Source organism: Podarcis pityusensis (assembly GCF_964106645.2).
Source record: "Podarcis pityusensis genome assembly, chromosome: 3".
In the NCBI taxonomy this organism is placed as follows: domain Eukaryota; kingdom Metazoa; phylum Chordata; class Lepidosauria; order Squamata; family Lacertidae; genus Podarcis; species Podarcis pityusensis.
Genome location: NC_138026.1, coordinates 86,951,435 through 86,970,199, shown reverse-complemented (window position 1 = coordinate 86,970,199; position 18,765 = coordinate 86,951,435). Strand labels below are relative to the sequence as shown.

Here is an 18,765-nt window from a genome sequence, read left to right as displayed (position 1 = left end):
GATTCTGCTGCTATGAGGGTTTCAGGAAGCTAAATTCTGGGAACACTGGGCCTTTTCTGATTACCCAGTTTCCCTGGATTCCAATGATCCAGCTTCAGGAACACAGTAATTGTTGGTTGGGGAAAAGGTTGTCTGAACCTACAGAAAAAGTGGCATATACCTCGGTAAAGAGTTTTACCAAACACTTACATAGCTGCATCCATATATAAACTCTATATATAGCTGCATCCATATACCTGTGGGTATAGGGCGGTATATAAATTTCATTATTGTTATTATCATCATCATTATTATTAATACATACATACATACATACATACATACATACATACCAGGGGTTACCCAATGTGACACCTTCCACAGGTGACATTGTGGGGACTTCTGAGCTATTAAAAATAAAGCCGTACCCTAAAGCAGGAACAATACCTCTTTAAGAAAGCTCCACAATGGCTCATTTGGAAAACTTTCTGGATCCAGAAACTTGTGAAAACAGTGAGCTAAAATTGCATACTGAGCCTGGTAGCGGCTGCTGACAGATTTAAAGGCCCACAGAGATTTCAGCCACAGAAAGGTACAAAAGAAACACAAACAGTAACAAGGCTAGGTCATTGCCAACAGCCCAAGGTAGGAGAAGCCAGGGGAGTGGGAGGGAAAGGGTTTTTCAAAATGTATATAACTTTGCGTGAAGAGTGCAAGCCATGTGGAAATGTTTAGAGCGAGTTTCCAAACAAGAGGGCAGCCAAGCAAGGCAAGGCAAGTTTTATCCTCCTTGCTATACAAAATTAACTTGGGCCAGGAGCACATTCTTAGAGGGATGGAAAGAGGCGAGGGGGAGAAAGAGAGACAGAAACTGCATGTCAAGTCTTAAGGACAGAGAGAACACTGCAAGTTTGTGGAAAGGATGTCAGGCCATTTATACTTCTGATGTCAATATTACGTCTGGCAAAATAGAGAAAGAGAAGTCCTACATGGGCTCACATAAGCAATGAACTGGGTCATCTCAGCAAAATCCTTCACAAAAGCTCCGCCACTCAAGGGAAATGCCAATTTATTGCTCACTTGGCAAAAGTCAAGACACTAACACAATTCTGTTCCGTACATCATAGAAACACATCTAAGAAACTGGTGGGCTGCTACTTAAACAAGAACTTTTGTCAGGAGGCTCAGTTCAACTGTCAAAACAGCAAGCTGAGAGATTTTACAAATGTCCAGCCCTTTGCAGGATGTGGAGGGAAGGAATCTGAATGACAGAACGTCTAGCCCCCACTTCCACGCCAAAAAAAGCAACCCCAAAATTTAAGAAGCTGCTTAACCATTTTCACTGGCTGAATAAAACCTGAAGGCTAACACTGTAAATTCATCCAGCAGCTTCCAAGACTTCAGCGGATGTTGCCTATGAAATTCAGTTTGCTCATTCCTCTGAAGGAAAATAGCATTTGGTCATGTAATTATACGGCAGATTTAGAAGGCACAATAATGAGTTTCCTGCAAAAGCAAGGAGATCATTTGGCTGGACACCAAAACTTTAAAAAGGTGCACGGGCAAGCATCTCCATCTTTCCTCCTTTCCAGTGTTTGTTTGTTTTTAAGTAAGAAAAATATGGTATGGTCCACTACACAATGGACAATGTTTCTAAAATAATGGGCATAACACCCCATATGGCTTTTGCCAATCTGGCTTTTACCAAACATCTGCTGTCTGAAACACCTGCAGAACACCAGGTTGTTGAACGTTTACCTAATACAATCTCCAGATGAAACCAAGTAATCACTCTTTCACCATTGCCCTCCACCTCACATCAGTATAATTAATGACAGTAATTTCCACTAAGGAGCCAAAAAGTAAACTCTTCTATGCCTGGGTAAATAGGAGGCCAATTGCCTCAAGTATAAAGGGACTTGGTATTCAGTTGGTGCTGCTTTTCTGAGTGGTTGGTAATCCCTGATAAAAAGCAGGCTATAAAGGTCAGGAGAACCTCAACAAAGAATACAATCTCTGTCCCATCACATTTATTTAGGGTATAGTGCTATACCTGAGATCTGCCAGCTGGGTTCAGTGGAAAACCTGCTCCTCTGGCAAAACAATAGATAAACCGCTAGGGAAGAAAGGCGAGCAGATGATCATGGAAGTGAATGGCCACACCTCTGACATCTATGCAGTAGCATGAATAGAGGGGGAAGGAGGAACCACATACCATGGGGTAGAGCTAAAGGTACAATTCCACAGGTTCTTTCAACACACTTTGATCCTTCAGGCAAGTAATGGTGAAGGAGTACAGTGGTACCTCTGGTTACAAACTTAATTCGTTCCAGAGGTCCGTTCTTAACCTGAAACCATTCTTAAGCTGAGGTACCACTTTAGCTAATGGGGCCTCCTGCTGCCACCGGCGCACGATTTCTGTTCTCATCCTGAGGTAAAGTTCTTAACCTGAGGTACTACTTCTGGGTTAGCAGAGTGTTTGTAACCTGAGGTGTTTGTAACCCAAGGTGTTTGTAACCCGAGGTACCACCGTATAACATTTCCATTGTCCATAGCCATAAATCATTGTCCATAGCCATAAATCAGAATGCTTGTAGCCCTCCAGATGTTGCTGGACTCCAACTCCAACAGTTGGACTCCAGCTTTCATCAGCCACAGGTTCTCCACTCCTGTCCTAAGTTGTGGGCAGAGCGCGTTCCAATGCAGCTCACTGCGCCATCTTATTCCACTGCAGAACATCACTGTGCCTCTAACAAGGCAACAGTAAGCTCATTCTCCCTCCCTCCCTCTCTCTCTCTTTTAAGGCTAAGCACTCAAACACAATGAGACCTAGAAGACCACTTGCATCTCCCAGTATATGATTCCTACAGAAAGAGTTAATATACCTTGCTTTTTATACTATTAAATCCTGGAAGGGGAAGAAGATATTTTGTAATACTGTACACAATATGATTATGTTTGAGATGCTTCAAATGGGGGCAAGATACATCCAAGTGAGATGCTAAGGGTGAATTAATAGAACAGTCAGTCTTCACTGAGAGCTCTGAGGATGGCTGAAGACAAACAAGGCACTGCAAATGTGACTGCCCAACAAGAACAGCCCTTTCAATGTTTCAAAATAAAATTGTTATTCATACTTCAAATGACACACACACCCTTAAAAAAAAGCACAGCCACTGTTCCATCTGTTTTCCAAGAATGCATTATCTCTTGTTCCACTTCTTGGATAGAAGACTTCAGTCCAAAGTTTTGTGCCAAATTGCCAACGCTCAGCCTCCTGCGCACTGGAATCAGTGACTTGGCTCTCAGGTTAGCACTTCCAAGATTGCAGATACGACAGTAAAGTGATAATTAAGAAGACATGTGCCACGACAGCCTCAGGGAGAAGTTTAAAAAGAAAGGTCCAATGAATATTTTAACAATCTGCTCCATTTTCAATTTCCTTATTTTTTGTTATTTACAGAGGGGAGGATATGGTCAGTTAATTTCACTTTTAATATGGCCAAGACAGAATTTCAATGATAAAACACATGAAATGTTTGGGAGTTGGACCCAAAGCAGGAAACGTTTCCAAACCAGATTCCTGAAACAGAAGGGGAAGATGGCCCAGATCTGAAATGACTGAAAAACTCATGAAAATGAAAGGAAGAAACAGAGTGAGCAGGAGGAAACCTAAGAGGGTACGTTGTGTTATGACCTTCAGCTCTGTGAGACGTTAAGCGTAAAAGATGGATTTGATACTCTAGGGATGGGGAAACATTTCCAGCTCAAGGGCTGCATTCCCATACAGACAAATTTCCAACAGCTACATGCCAGTAGTGGGTGCGGCCAAAGGCAAAAAAGCAGGTGTGGCAATGGGTGGGACTCTTAGGTTGGTATAATAGGCCAAATTCCAGCCACTCAAACATAAAAGGTTTCTATACATACATACATACACACATCTCTCCATCCAAGCAAGTGGCATTATCACACTTCAATGACACATTCCAGCCAGACAAAAGGAATAAAGCAAGGTGTGGAGAAGGTATGGTCAGGATGAGACCTAGGGAGATTCTGGAGAGTCAGACAGAGAGGAATGCTAGGCTGCACTTGGTCCCCTAGGCCTGAGGGTCTTGCACTTAGGGGGAACTCTGGAGTAGGGATCAAAGAATCTGCCCATTTTGGTTCTCTCCGTTTCCCACTTTGCCTATCCAAAACGCACTTTTCTACATTTCTGCAGCAACTGGTGATTATTCTTGTTGTTCCCCTTCATGGATCACTGCCTTGTTGTGGCGAAGTGGCTTGAATAACTTCAAGAAGCAGGGCCGTCTTAAGCTTATCTGGTGCTGTGGTGCAAAGCTCCCTCCGGCGGTGCCCCCCACCCCATTTTCCCAGAGTTGTTGACCGGCGGGGCTGTAGGAGGCAGGCAGCAGCTGGAGAGCGGCTCCTCCGGCGGGGAAGAGATGGAGGCTGGACACGCCGCCTCACCTCCCGGCTCAGCTGGCTGCTTCATGCTGTGGTGGCCATGGCAAACAGAGGCTCCAGGCGTGACGCTTCTTCGGCATGGCGGAGGCAGGCGAGGGCAGTGAGCTGATGCCAGGAGGCAGTGAGCTGATGTCCAGCCTCCGCCTCTTCCCTGGTGCCCTCTAGAACTTGGTGCCCCATGCCACTCGCCTCTATGGGTAAGACGCCCCTGCCAAAAAGCTATGAGCTATGCTGTGCAGGGCCACCCAAGATGGACAGTTCATAGCCGAGAGTTTAGACTAAATGTGATCCACCTGGAGAAGGAGCTGGCAAACCACTCCAGTATTTTGCCAAGAAAACTCCATGGACTTAAAAAAGGAGAAGCTTTGAGAAGAAAGTGAGAGTTTCCAAGGCATGCTCTGGTTCATGGGGTCACAGAGACGGCTGCCCATAAATGACAAAGCTGAGACCTTGTTCAAGTTTCCCTGAGCCTTTCCCCCGCCTCATAGTGGTGACAGAGTGAAAGGCTCTATGGGGGAAGCACACCTCTGCCTTGGAAACTGCAGCTACACCTGTGGAAAGCTCTGCAGGCCTAGATCCAATCCTGGCAGTATGCCCTGAGGTAGGGCAGAGGCAGACTTGTATCTGCTCAATCCAAAATTCCTCCATTCTCTTGAGGGGCCCAGGATTACACCTCTTGGTTACGGAGCTGGAACAGTTAATTCCATCCCTAGAAATGAGGAAAGAAAGAAAGAAAGAAAGAAAGAAAGAAAGAAAGAAAGAAAGAGGGTGTGGGAGAGACACCAATCTCCACCTGCTGCCTGGCAGGCATGAATCATCCAGATTTTGGAAGTGACATATTGTCTGCCACTTCACTGTTCCACTTCTCCGCTTCTGTTAGGATTGCTCGGCCCAACCTGTAACAACTAGGTCAGAGCAGAGGTCATCTAGCCCAACACTGGGTGATCCTTATTTGCATACCTGGTAAATATGTTCAAAGAGCAGGGCACTTGTGAAATTATCCATGCATTTAACTGTGGTTCACTCCCAGGAGAAAGGTTATATGTGCTTATTTCATTGTAAAGTGTACAAAGGAACAGTGTCTGAATAAAAGGTAAATTAACGCTTGTTTGCAATGAAGGTGGAGTGGAGACAGTCATATAAATGGGGGGGGGGATATCCTTATGCAAAGAAATATTTAACCCTCTGTATACTTGACCAACATATCAGGTACCTGGTACTCTTTCTTGCTCTTACAGCCTGGTGCTGTGCAGATGTTTTGGACTACAAAACAGCTTGATGGGAATTGTAGTCCAAGCGTATAGAATGAAATACGTGAGCAGAATGACTTCCATTTGCACAGTAGAACTTTCACACACACACCCTCTCCTGCCCCTGTGCACTTTCACCCGTCCCTCAATAGATTTAGTGGAGAGAGGGAGGGAGAGGGAAAAAGGTAGAGTTCTATTGTGCAAGTGGATGATGTTCTCCTTATGCAAAGCACTACTTAGTGCTACATTGAATAAAAGCATCTAGAGGATCCCAGGTTCAGAGCCAAATCATGTCAAGCCAAACCATGGCTTAGCTCTAAGTAGCAGAGCAGCAGAAGACCAGGAGGAAGAGCAAACTGGCATGATTTTTCCTGTATAGTGACAGTGCTTGCACATCCATGCTTTGGCTTAGCTCAGTCTTTGGCCCCAAATGTGACCCTCTCTGTCTGGCCCTTGGTACTGTCCCCAGTCTGCACCCCCTTCTCAGCCACCCCTTCTTTCCCCAGATCACACCCCTCAGTTAGCCATGCTTCTTGATCATCGTTGCTTAAGTATCCTTGAATTGTGGTAATGAGTCTTGCTTGTCTGAATGGAGGATAGAGAGCTGTGTATCACTGTGAAGAAACTAGCCTATTGTACAAAGGTAAGAAGTACAGTGCTACCCGGGTTAAGTACTTAATTCGTTCTGGAGGTCCGTTCTTAACCTGAAACTGTTCTTAACCTGAAGGACCACTTTAGCTAATGGGGCCTTCAGCTGCCACCACGCCGCCGGAGTACGATTTCTGTTCTCATCCTGAAGCAAAGTTCTTAACCCAAGGTAATATTTCTGGGTTAGCTGAGTCTGTAACCTGAAGCGTCTAACCTGAAGCGTATGTAACCCGAGGTACCACTGTACATTCATTTTCACTTCTGGCCCCACCCACTATTGACATGTAGCCCCTGGAAGGTTACCTGGAAGAAAATTTGGCCTCGGGCTCAAAACGTTTCCCATTTGTGATGTAGCCTTGTGTGCAAACTGGGCCAGTCTTGTTCAGTCACCCTCTGTGGGCTGATATGTATGTTCCTTCCTGGAGTGGCAAAATCATGGTCATTTTTTGCAGTGAATAAGAAGTTATTTTGTTTGAGTACTCTTGCTTGGTGAAAGCTTGCGTTTGCCATTACGGAGTCCCTTGGAGGGTGGAGGAGACCCAAATGTAACAAAAAATGACACATTCCAGTGGAGCCTTCCCAGGACTGAAGAGCATTTTCCATCACAGACTAAATGGCAACAGTGGCCATGGTGAGAATCTTCTGGTTTTGGGGAAAACCATGGAGACGTGCAAGCTGAAACCAGTTGAGTCTGAAACAAACTATAAAAGTTTGGATGTTGGTACAGAAACTCCTGTGCAAAGCACCACCTAGGCTCCACTAAATGACCATGCAATTATAAAAACCATTCATTAAAAGTGGAATGACTGGTCCTGTGAGAAGCTTCTTATAGCAAGGGTTCCGTCAAAACCACCTATAAATAGTAAGAGCTAGGCTCAAGCAGGAACACCAGATTGACATAAATGCAACATGAGTTACTATTCCCAAAATGAAATGAAAACATTCCTATGAGAAACACGTCCTCCAAACCCACACCCCTCGAGTTTTTAGGGGTTTGAAAAAGAATTGTAACGATGGGTGGTGGGGGCGGGGGAAGGAATCCAAGAATCACAAAAATGTGGCTAAAATTAGAGTATTGGGTGTGTTGAGATTCTGAACAAAGATTGTAGCATCATACTTGGAAGCAGCAGGGGGTAAAAATATATGAAGTGCAATCCACACTGGAGGGTTTTTTTTGCTTGTTTTAACTTAATAAAAAGCCACAGGCTATTCCCAGTCAGAGAAGAATGGATATACAACAACTTTTGGAATATGCAGAAATGGCGTATTAAAAAAAGAATATAGAATTAAGATAAATAAATAAAAGAATAAGCTAATTTAGAATATGCAGGAAATGATAAAATAAATTTAAGGAACCACAGAAAGAGGAGGCAGGAAGTCAAATCGTTTGAAATGTTATGATTTCTGTAAAAGTATTGCAAATGAAAACTATAAATAAAATTATATTTTTTAAAAGCCACAGGCTACAAGCCAGTGGGTAATTCTCCTGCAAAAAAATCCTTTGAAAGGAATGGGAATGAGCTAATCAAGAACCCTACTCCTCAGCCGAGATGGGGAGAAATTTTGTTCAGTTTGCATTTAAAGCCAGGTTTATCAAATTTGGACTTTCTAAAACAATATGGGAACTGAAATTCAGCCATCCTTCAAAATCTGCATTTATCCAAATTTTGTGATGCTCTTCTCCAGCTAAATAATATTTTCAGACATGCATATATTGGGGGGATGTGCCTAAAAATGAATATATTGGTGAAAACAGCATACAAAATGCCTTATGATCAGGAAAAACTGTTAGCAAAAATGTGTGCGTTAGTAAAAAAAACCCCTATTGTCATTTCAAATTAGCCCTAGATTAAAAACTGTAGGGGTTTTTTTAAAAAAAATAATAATGCACACACCAGCTCCATGTCTATCTACACAGACTGGAAGGAGGAGAGGGAGGTTTACAAGATGCTTGCTCAATAAATGATGGAACTGGTCCTGTGGCTAAGACTGACCTGAAACACAAAGTTTAGGAGGGCAGTTTTTTGTTTTAAACACTTCACACTTAGAAGCAACGAGTTCACTCTGGAACAGCACCCAAGAGAATACCTCACTGCAGCAAAGCTATGGGTGAAGACAGACAGGCATTCTAAGTGCGGTGGAAGCGGTTGAGTGAGTGTATATTCTCTGCCCTGAAAACAAATGCCTGCAACAACAAAACGGCGAGCGTGTGACCAAAACCACTTTCCCCGCACTTAGAACGCCTGTCTGTCTTCGCCTTCAGATTCCATATACTTATCCCATATACAGAAAGTGACCTGACTCTACATTCACTCACATAACCATCATAGTGATGGTGCTTGGGCAGGCACATTCCTCCATGCACAGCAAAGGAAATCATAGTTTTGGGATGTGCCTCATGCCATAAAGCAACTCTAGAGAAGCCGTGACCCTGTGAGCTCTGAGAGTAAATGAGCGGATTCCATCTGAGCATTTGCCTCCCAGGTCTCCACACAAACTATGGGCTTAATTACAGGTAGGTAGCCATGTTGGTCTGCCGTAGTCAAAACAAAATAAAAAAATTCCTTCCAGTAGCACCTTAGAGACCAACTAAGTTTGTTATTGGTTCCAGTTACAGATAGGTAGCCGTGTTGGTCTGCCATAGTCAAAATAAAAAAATCCTTCCAGTAGCACCTTTAAGACCAACTAAGTTAGTTCTTGGTATGAGCTTTTGTGTGCAAGCACACTTCTTCAGATACACTGAAACAGAAGTTCCAAGATCCTTCTATATAGTGAGAAGGTGGGGAGGGGTATTACTCAGAAGGGTGGTGGGAATTGGAGATTGGCAGATAGCTGAGATGAGCCTGCTGACGACTCTTAACGACTGTAATAGGTCTTACAGGAAAAGGCAATACATGACTAAGCCATTTCTCACCTTCTCACCCCTTGCCTTTTCCTGTAAGACCTATTACAGTCGTTAAGAGTCGTCAGCAGGCTCATCTCAGCTATCTGCCAATCTCCAATTCCCACCACCCTTCTGAGTAATACCCCTCCCCACCTTCTCACTATATAGAAGGATCTGGCAACTTCTGTTTCAGTGTATCTGAAGAAGTGTGCTTGCACACGAAAGCTCATACCAAGAACTAACTTAGTTGGTCTTAAAGGTGCTACTGGAAGGATTTTTTTATTTTGTTATTGGTATGAGCTTTTGTGTGCATGCACACTTCTTCAGATACACTGAAACAGAAGACACCAGACCCTTATATATAGTGAGAGGATGGGGGGGTATTACTCAGAAGGGTGGTGGGAATGGGTGATTGGCTGATAGGTGTGGTAAACCTGTTGTAGTTGCTGAATTGCAACTTACTACCAAACTTAAAACCATGGAGAGACCTGGTCTGAATAGAGACATTGGATTCTTATCTCATTATACATGATATAGCTGTTTTTAGCCATCTCACCCCTTGGTTTTTCATGTAAGACCAACTGCAGTCATTAACAGTCGTCAACAGGTTTACCACACCTATCAGCCAATCACCCACTGTCACCACCCTTCTGGGTAATACCCCTCCCCACCCTATCACTATATATAAGGGTCTGGTGACTTCTGTTTCAGTGTATCTGAAGAATTGTGCATGCACACGAAAGCTCATACCAATAACAAACTTAGTTGGTCTCTAAGGTGCTACTGGAAGGAATTTTTTTTATTTTGTTTCGACTATGGGCTAATTTTATTGCCTGTGCATTGATTTCCCTCTCTCTTAAGTGTTACTGATCAGAGACCGCCAACTGGCATCCAGGGATGTGTGTGTGTGCAGATTCTTCCCAGCTAATTTGCTTCATGGCCATATTCTATCTCCTGGCCATCTCTCCTCTCATCCCAGCAGCTTGGGCCAGGGAACATCCTCTGCACCCTGCTCAAAAAGCTGGCAAGGGGGGCACCTGTAAACTGAGGAGCTGGATCAAAAGGAAAACATAAGGAGAGGCCAAAGGCCTATTTAGTCTAGCATCCTGTTTCCCACAATCAGGACATGAAGGGAATAGCCCACACATTGTTGATCTCAAACCTCTGGTACTCAGAAGCTGCTGCTGAAACTAGAAGTAACATAGACATTTGATCATGCTGACTTGGTTCTTCACTAATTTCTAGGGGATACAGAAGTACTAGAACTGGTTTCTCTAGCTGAATAAATGGGTCTTTTGAATGAATGTCCATTTGTTAGGGCTTTAGTTTTGTTTTAAATGTATCAGTTGTCTTTGTGTGTTTAACTGTTTATAATTATTCTATGTGCAAATTGCCTTGACACAGTGGTTTAGAAGGCAATTAATAAATGAACTGCAGTAACAAGGATTATCACAATGATGATTATGAGAATCAACGTAGCCATCGTCTAGGACTAAGGTGAAACTGTTCAAAATCCTTTATTATTTTTGCTGCCACCAGGAGGTGTAATGTTGTTACATTTATAGTGCTGAAATCTTGTTCTGTATATGCGGCGGCATTTTTTTTTAAAAAAAAAGATTTATGTATTGATTTTAGATTACACAACATGTAACGATCTATAGGCTCTTCTCCCACTCCCTGCCTCCTCGCTCACTTGTTCAACCTAATCTGCTGTTGCATTTGCTATATGTTGATGTTTTATTATTGCCGTTGTTGTGAAATTGTTCTCAAGATTGTTGCTTTTGTGAGCTATTGTTGTCCCCACTGTGTTAAGCCAAATAATTCTTTTTGTGGAAAAGCAGCATACAAAAGAAAGTAGTGGTGAAGATGTAGCCATTATGACTAGCAGCCATCAAAAGCCTTATCTGCATTGCTGACGAGGGAGAGCTTTTTGGCTGAATTGCAAACTAAAAAACCAAAAACAGAAATAATAAAATTTGCAGGAACCACTTCCTTTGGAGTGAGAGAACATTGGAGAAACACATGGCACCTTCTAATCCTCTGCTTACAAGAATGCATGGGGAGCAGCTTGTGGGGATCGACTAGCCCTACAGCAACCTCCAAAGTATACAAACCAGCCCTGAGCTCAACAAAATCCAGACCCTCTAGAAAAATGTCTGCGTAACTCCCACAGCCAAATCTTTTTAGCCTCCATCCCTTGCAGACACACGAAACTTCAAGGTTTGTCCGATTTCACTAAGAGAAGTTCAAGAATAAACATGTGCAGACTCTGACTTTAATGACCATGAATCACTGCCAATTATTGCAAGGCCACACTCTATTCAAGGCCTCAGGGCCACAACATCATTTCCCCAACATGTACAGCAACAGAACATTTCTTGCCTTCTGCGTACTACTCAGCATCTCAGCACAGTTGAATCTGCCACTGCATCTGAGGAACGCAGAATACCTAGAATGACCCTATATAAACCTCTGGGCAATAATATATCTAACAGAACATCACCTCAGCAACTGCTAGTTCAGCAGAAATCCCCCATCCCCTAACTTCACTTCCCATTTCTCGCCCCTTCACCTCCCCTCCTTTCCTCCTCCTCTCCTCTGTCTGTTTTCTGATGCCAGGGCCCTTCAGATGAGCCCCTGTCAGGGAAGCTTAGGTGTGGGAAAGGTTATTAGGAAATAGCTGCTACTTTTCCGGCTTCCCCGCCCATACCCTTTCCTTTTCAATGGTCCCCGCTCCCCTCCCTCTGCTTCAGCTCTCTTAACACTAATGAGTTCAGAAAAGACTCCGGCAATTTGCACTTCAGCCCAAGCCAAAGCACACAGGCACACACCTCTCTGATTGTTTCCTGCTCAAACAAAAGTCTGCTGGCTCATGGCACTGAACGTGGTCCAGGAAAGGCTCAGGGAGGGTGCGGGGAGACATTCGTTGCACCCGAGCAAGAGCCCTGTGCCAAAAGCAGGCTGCATTTCCAGGGCAGGGCGTTGGTGTCACCCTCTGGCTTCCTCTGCAACTCCATCTCCTCGCAGGCATCCTATTTACCAAATGACTTTGTTGAGCAAAACATTGGCCGCAGGACGCAGCCTTGGCTAACCTTTAATTCTCTAACAGTGTTATGTAAAAGGGCCGGAGGAAGAGCGAGAGGCCTAGTAATGAGAATCATTGAAAGGGAGCTGAGAGAGTGTCAACCTACACTTTGCTCCAATGTCAGCATGGAATCCTGATACCAGATCCTCAGGTTTTTTTGCTCAGAATTTGTTTCTCTCATGTAGTGCTATACTTTCACAGAAGTCACTTGAGAGAGAAAGACGGGGAGAAATTGCCTTAAAACCCTTAATAAAAATAGGATATAAATATCCTTGACCCTCTCATGGTGTTTCTGCAATGTTTAAAGGGTGCCACCCTCCTAAGCATCATAGACTGGAATGCTAAGACTCACTGAAATTCAACAGGATTTATTTCTGATTGAATGTGGTTAGAAGTATACTGAAAGCTACCTTGCTGTTCCACTCCTTTCAGCTCCTTTTTGCATGCAAAACACTGCAGGAGCTTGCCAAAGCCAGTGAGATGAGGAAATTCAGTTTACCATTTAATTAGTTGCTGCTCATTAATCACCACTGCATAAACTCGCTCAAATTATTTGGCTCCCAGTCCCCACAAATGGCTCAAAGCAAGGGTATTCAAAAACGGTGAGCACCCCTGCCTGAAAAACCAAAGTGGCCCCAGTTCAGCTCCCTCAACTGGCCTACTTTGAACTAGCACTGCCAATCCTCCTTTGTCATCCTCTCTGGCCCTCTATTCTCTTTCCTCAAGGACGCAGGCAGTGGCGCAGCACAGGCTTTTATGGAAGCATGCCAACGATGCTCTTCTGTAGTGGTTAAGAGCAATGGACTCGTAATCTGGTGAACCAGGTTCGCTTCCCCGCTCCTCCACATGCAGCTGCTGGGTGACCTTGGGCCAGTCACACTTCTTTGAAGTCTCTCAGCCTCACTCACCTCACAGTGTGTTTGTTGTGGGGGAGGAAGGGAAAGGAGAATGTTAGCCGCTTTGAGACTCTTAGGGTAGTGATAAAGCGGGATATCAAATCCAAAATCCAAACTCTGCTGCAGCCTCCTCGGCTGTGTCATGGCCTCTGCTGCACAGCAGGCAATGTCTGCAGGCGACAGCAGCAGGACGGCCCAGCACGCAGGTGGTAGTGCAGTCCAGGCAGAGATTGTTGACTTTTTCAAATGTGCACCAACAATGCACTTCTGGCATGCCCCGGCCTCTGCCACCTTTGCCATGTCATGACCTCCACCTGTGGCCACAGGTGGCAGTGGGGAAAGAGAGAGAGAGCACCAGCCAAGGTGGAGAGTGGTCAGGTGATGTCCCAAATTCCTCTCAGGAAATGTTGGAGCATATGCTAGATGCATGTAGTAAATTAGTATATACAGCTTAGACCTCACGCATACACACGTGTTTGCTTCCAACATTCAGAGAACTTTCCAAAATGGAAAAGCATTGAAACATACAAGCCCACCCTTTTCACCTGTAAGGCAAAGAGGTGCAAACCGAAGTTGTACCTACTGACTCAGCACTGGCTCAAAATTATCAGTGAACTTGTCAAAGTGAGAAATCACCAGGCAACAGAAGGATAGACTGCTGGGGCAACTCTGTGATTTATCTTCAGTTCCTAGCTGACAGGGCAAAGAAGTCAGAGCAGGTAGTCCTATAAACAAAACGCCGTTTACGATGTTTTAAGACTTCAAGTGGAGCCATTTAACGCAAAGCAAAATGTCCTACAGATATTAGTGCAGCCGCAGTGAACAGAGATTCATGGAAATGATGCAAGTAAACTGGCTAGATTGAGCCTATGGGGTTTTACACCCTCCCTTCCATGGAAAATATCCATGCAATCAACACCATTTATATGATCAAGTCATTCAGATATAGTCCTGGGCTCTGCAGGAATCACTTGTAGAAAAGTGCTTCCAGTGTAGCACCCCAGACAAGCAAGAATCAGACATTCAAGTACACTTTTAGCCATCACACACACACACACAAAATCCACCCATCACTGGAATCATTTACAAAGTGTTGCCTGGGAGATAACCACAGAGCAGCTATGCAACTGGGTGGTACAATAATTCACGCTCTTCAATGACTGTGCTCTGCTTTCGGTAGTGAATTGCTGGCTCCATGACAGATTTGTGTACTTTTCACATTACAATTTGCTCAACAATTAGAGGAAGTAGGCTCATTGTTCAGCAGCAAACGTGGGTGATTAATTGATTAAATGGAGATAACTAACAAAAACACCATTATCTCCGCCCCCTCCCATCAACTATTCACAAAACACGTTTTTCACGGGAAAGAATATTTTTCAGTTAATTAAATGCCTAATTCTTCCTGTTTAGAGGGAGAATATCACTGGATTCTGGGTTATGGCAAGAACTGATAAAGAATTTGGGTGCTTCTGTTGCAATACCTAATGCAATAATATGTTGGCTGAAGGAACTGACAATAGGTTAAATGGTCGTACTTTTAGAGGGCCTATGATAACCAGGCCAGTGTTTGTTTCCTTTTCAGATTTGGATTCTGGCCCATATAAATCTGTTTATGTTTATTTTTCATTAGATTAAAGGGGCCACTCCACAAGGAAGCATCTATACACTGCTGCAATAAAGATGATGCCACAACACACTGAAAATTTCATTTAACATCCAAGGATAAAATACAGCATTTGTGGCTTCATTCATGCATTTATTGTTCTAAATATTCTGGCATATGGATCATCAGGTTTTGCAGCATAAGTCAAGAAATGTTTTAATGGTGTAAAAATATGAGCCATCAAGGGGGAAGGGCTCAGGTTGGATCCACCTTTTTTGTATACAATGAATATTTACAATCAATTCAATAAATGTGAAATACCCTTTGCGACTTTTTCTGCATACACACCATACATTTAAAGCACCCAGCTTCCCCCAAAGAATCATGGGAGACGTAGTTTACCCTTCACAGAGCTACAATTCTCAGCACCCTTAAAACTACAGTTCCCGTGATTTTTGGGGGGAAGCCATGGTTTGCTGTATGCAGTATTTATTAAGCACTTGAAATACAGAGCTGATCAATAAAAGCTGATTCGCACATGAATATTCAAAATCTCATCTGCTGAGAACTCATTACTTGGCAATTCGCAGCTGAATGTTCGAACCACTGTCATAGGAAAATATTGCACATGTGGCATGACAAGATCTCTGTGTGAGGTCTTCCAGCAGTGAAGCTTTTATCACATGTGAAACAGCAAACCGTTTTATATTACAATAATGAACAATGAATCATTACAGTAATCTGCAGTGATGATTTGAGCTCCCTCCACTCACTAGCCTGCTTAAATAAATGGGTCAAGAATTCCCTGTGGACCAGCAGGCTCACTCAGCAGTTGCACTTGGTGCACAGGGCCATTCTGAAGCAGTCACAACACCTAGCCATTAGCCGCTAAATCCCATTGGCACTTTATGACTCAGGAAAATCCACTGGCTAAACTCCAAATTAGATTGCTCTTCCCCGACTACGCAAAAATCCCTTGGCAATTTTAGTCTGAGAGGCTTATTGTTAGTTAACTGTTATGTAATGTTGAACAGCCTCCGTACAACAGTATTAAGGGAATCGTATCCATGGTACTCTAATCAATAAACACCACATTAGAAAAGGAGATCACAGGCCCCAGTAATTTAATTTTCAGTGATAAATTAAATACAGCTGGTCATGGAAACCCCCTTGTAGTGCCATTCATAATAACATGATCGCTTCTATCCTGCTACTGATAAATTCACCTTCCCACCCTTCATTGTGCAATTAGATCCTGTGCTTCAAAACCCAAAAACATGTGCACTGAAATGAGTGGGGAATGTACATGCAAAAGAACATTGGTGCTATCTGTGTAGACCAGGGAGGGGAACCTTTTTCAACCCAAGGGCTGGGTCCTTCTGGCGGCCACATGAAGGCGATGGGCAGAGCGCAAAGCAAAAGTGGGAGGAGGAACAGCTGCAACTTCTAACTTGCACAGTAGATCACATTCCAACCATATACAAAGCCAGAAGTTTCTGCACATTCAAATGCTAATTTCACTATCCAGGTAAGCAAGAATAACCATCCTAGCTGAAGAGCACATTCCAGTCAGGCAAAGAAAGTGTATACAAAGCAGGGATGGCTAGAGACCTAAAGGGCCACATTGGCTCCCAGACCTGGGTTTCCCCAGCCCTAGTGTAGACAAAAGTGTATATTTCATTTGCAGTAAGTGCTAAACATCAGTCTCTCTCTCTCTCTCTCTCTCTCTCTCTCTCTCTCTCTCTGGAAAACTGTTTCATAGATCCATTCTTATTTCTCAGATTCTTACCATATTAAGGCTTTGGGAATTAAAGCTACCATACTTTTCTGTGTATAAGACTGGGTTTTTTGTTTTAGTTTTTACAGAAAAATGATGTTTAAAATTGGAGATCGTCTTATACATGGGTAGTGCCTGGGGGGGATGTGGGATTGGTTGATGCCGCGAGCCGGAGATGGTCTGCAGCGTGTTATTGGTGTCTGCAGCAAGGGGTGGTGCTGATTGGTTGTTGCTGCGACAATTGGGCGGGCAATAGGCTGATTTTGCCGGCAATGGGACAGACATTAGGAGGCTGTTGCGAAGCGCATGAGTGTTAGCGTTGGCCAGGCGGGTGAGTGTAGAAGCTCAATAACTCTGGGAAATTTCCCCCCATTTTCTTAATTTTTAGTCCCCCCAAATAGGGGACTTCTTATACATGGAAAAGTGCAGTACTTTCATGCACAGCCTGCTACTGCTGTGCTCCCCCCTTGTGTTTTCTCACAGGTGTCAGATCCTTTTCTGTTGCTCCCACTTGTGAGGAAAGGACATCTCTTCACAATCAATGTTCAGACAAGGGTAACCAAAAGGGAATCAAGTGGGTCAAATCGACTCCCCTATGAAGAAAGGTTGCAGCATTTGGGACTTCTTAGTTTAGAGAAAACAAGGAGAAGGGGACGACAGAGGACGAGATGGTTGGACAGTGTTCTTGAAGCTACCAGCATGAATTTGACCAAACTGAGGGAGGCAGTAGAAGACAGGAGTGCCTGGCGTGCTCTGGTCCATGGGGTCACGAAGACACGGACACGACTAAGCGACTAAACAACAACAACAGCAACAGTTTAGAGAAACAGTGGTGACATGACAGGAGTTCCAGTGAAGCTGCGTGCTAGAACATTCAGGATAGCGCATAGATAAAAACTATAGAACTCCCTCCCACAGAAGGCAGCAATGGCCAACTTAGATGGCTTTAAAAGATGAGTGAACAAATTCATGGGAAAGAAGGCTATTGATGGCTACTAGGCATGATGGCTATTTTCTACCTCCACTGCCTAAGGCATTATGCCTCTGAATACCAGCTGATGGAAATCACAGGAGGGGAGAGGGCTCTTGGGATCAGATCCTGCTTGTGGGTTTCCCACAGGCATCTGGTTGGCCACTGTGGTTAGATGGTGCTGGGCTTAGATGGGCCATTGGTCTGATCCATCATCATCATCATCATCATAAACTTTATTGCACTAGCCAAATGTCATGGCATCATTCACAAAGGGAACAAAAAGAAAAGCAATAAAACCCCAAAAAACATCAGGCACTGCAGATACAGTAAACCACGATCACGTCTCCTAGAAATTATTTGTTGCATACTATAGAATAGCAGGGGGTTCTCAAGTAAAATGTGCCAGCTTCAATGTCTGAATCACCTTTGCAATTGACCGCTACTTTATCTAGTTCTTTTCTCCTGATCTTCTTAGCTGCCAACGCATATAGTGCTACTTTATAAGTTACAAAGTCAACAGTATCACTCAGCAGCCATTTCACCCTGTTCAAGTGTGTTCCATTCGTAAGCAGGGATTTTATAAATTGGTCTCTTGGTTCTATATATAGCGGGCATTCCTGATCCAACAGGGCTCTTCTTATATTCTTATAATAGTTTAAAGGTATTATAAAAGTACATCATTTTGTACGTATTATCTTGACAATGCCTCTCTCTAAGAACACAATTTCATTCCACTTGTTTTATGCACTGACAGACACTCCTACGGCCAAACATTTTGCTGAAGTATTTCCTAATGCGAGTTTGGGGACAGGGAGGTGGAACCGCATATATATACACAACAAGAGGCAAACGGAAAGAAAGAACGGAGTGTGCATTCACATACCACCCCCTTCTTCAGCCTAAGTTAAGCTGACCTGCCTGGAGTACAATTTAGCGCACTAAACACTATTAATAGCCATTTCACAGCATTCAGCTCCTGCTGCGTTCTCAGAGGCTTCAGCTAATCTTATTCTATACAGAAGCAATGTGATTCAAAATAGGAAAGGAAAAAGTCACACTGAGCCTTTATGGTGTTTCTTTCCTTCAAAAAATAAAACAACAACGGTGCAAAGGTTCGATTCTATTATACCATTGGGGAAGGGACATAGCTCAGTGACAGAGCATCTGCTTTGCATGCAGAAGGTCCCAAGTTCAATCCCCAGG

At 43.7% G+C, this 18,765-nt stretch overlaps 1 protein-coding gene across 6 annotated transcripts in view; it reads right to left on the bottom strand.

Annotated features, from left to right (window-relative positions):
- DAAM2 (dishevelled associated activator of morphogenesis 2) overlaps positions 1-18,765 on the bottom strand; it is a 216,907-nt gene that overhangs the window by 102,663 nt on the left and 95,479 nt on the right. The window lies entirely within an intron of this gene.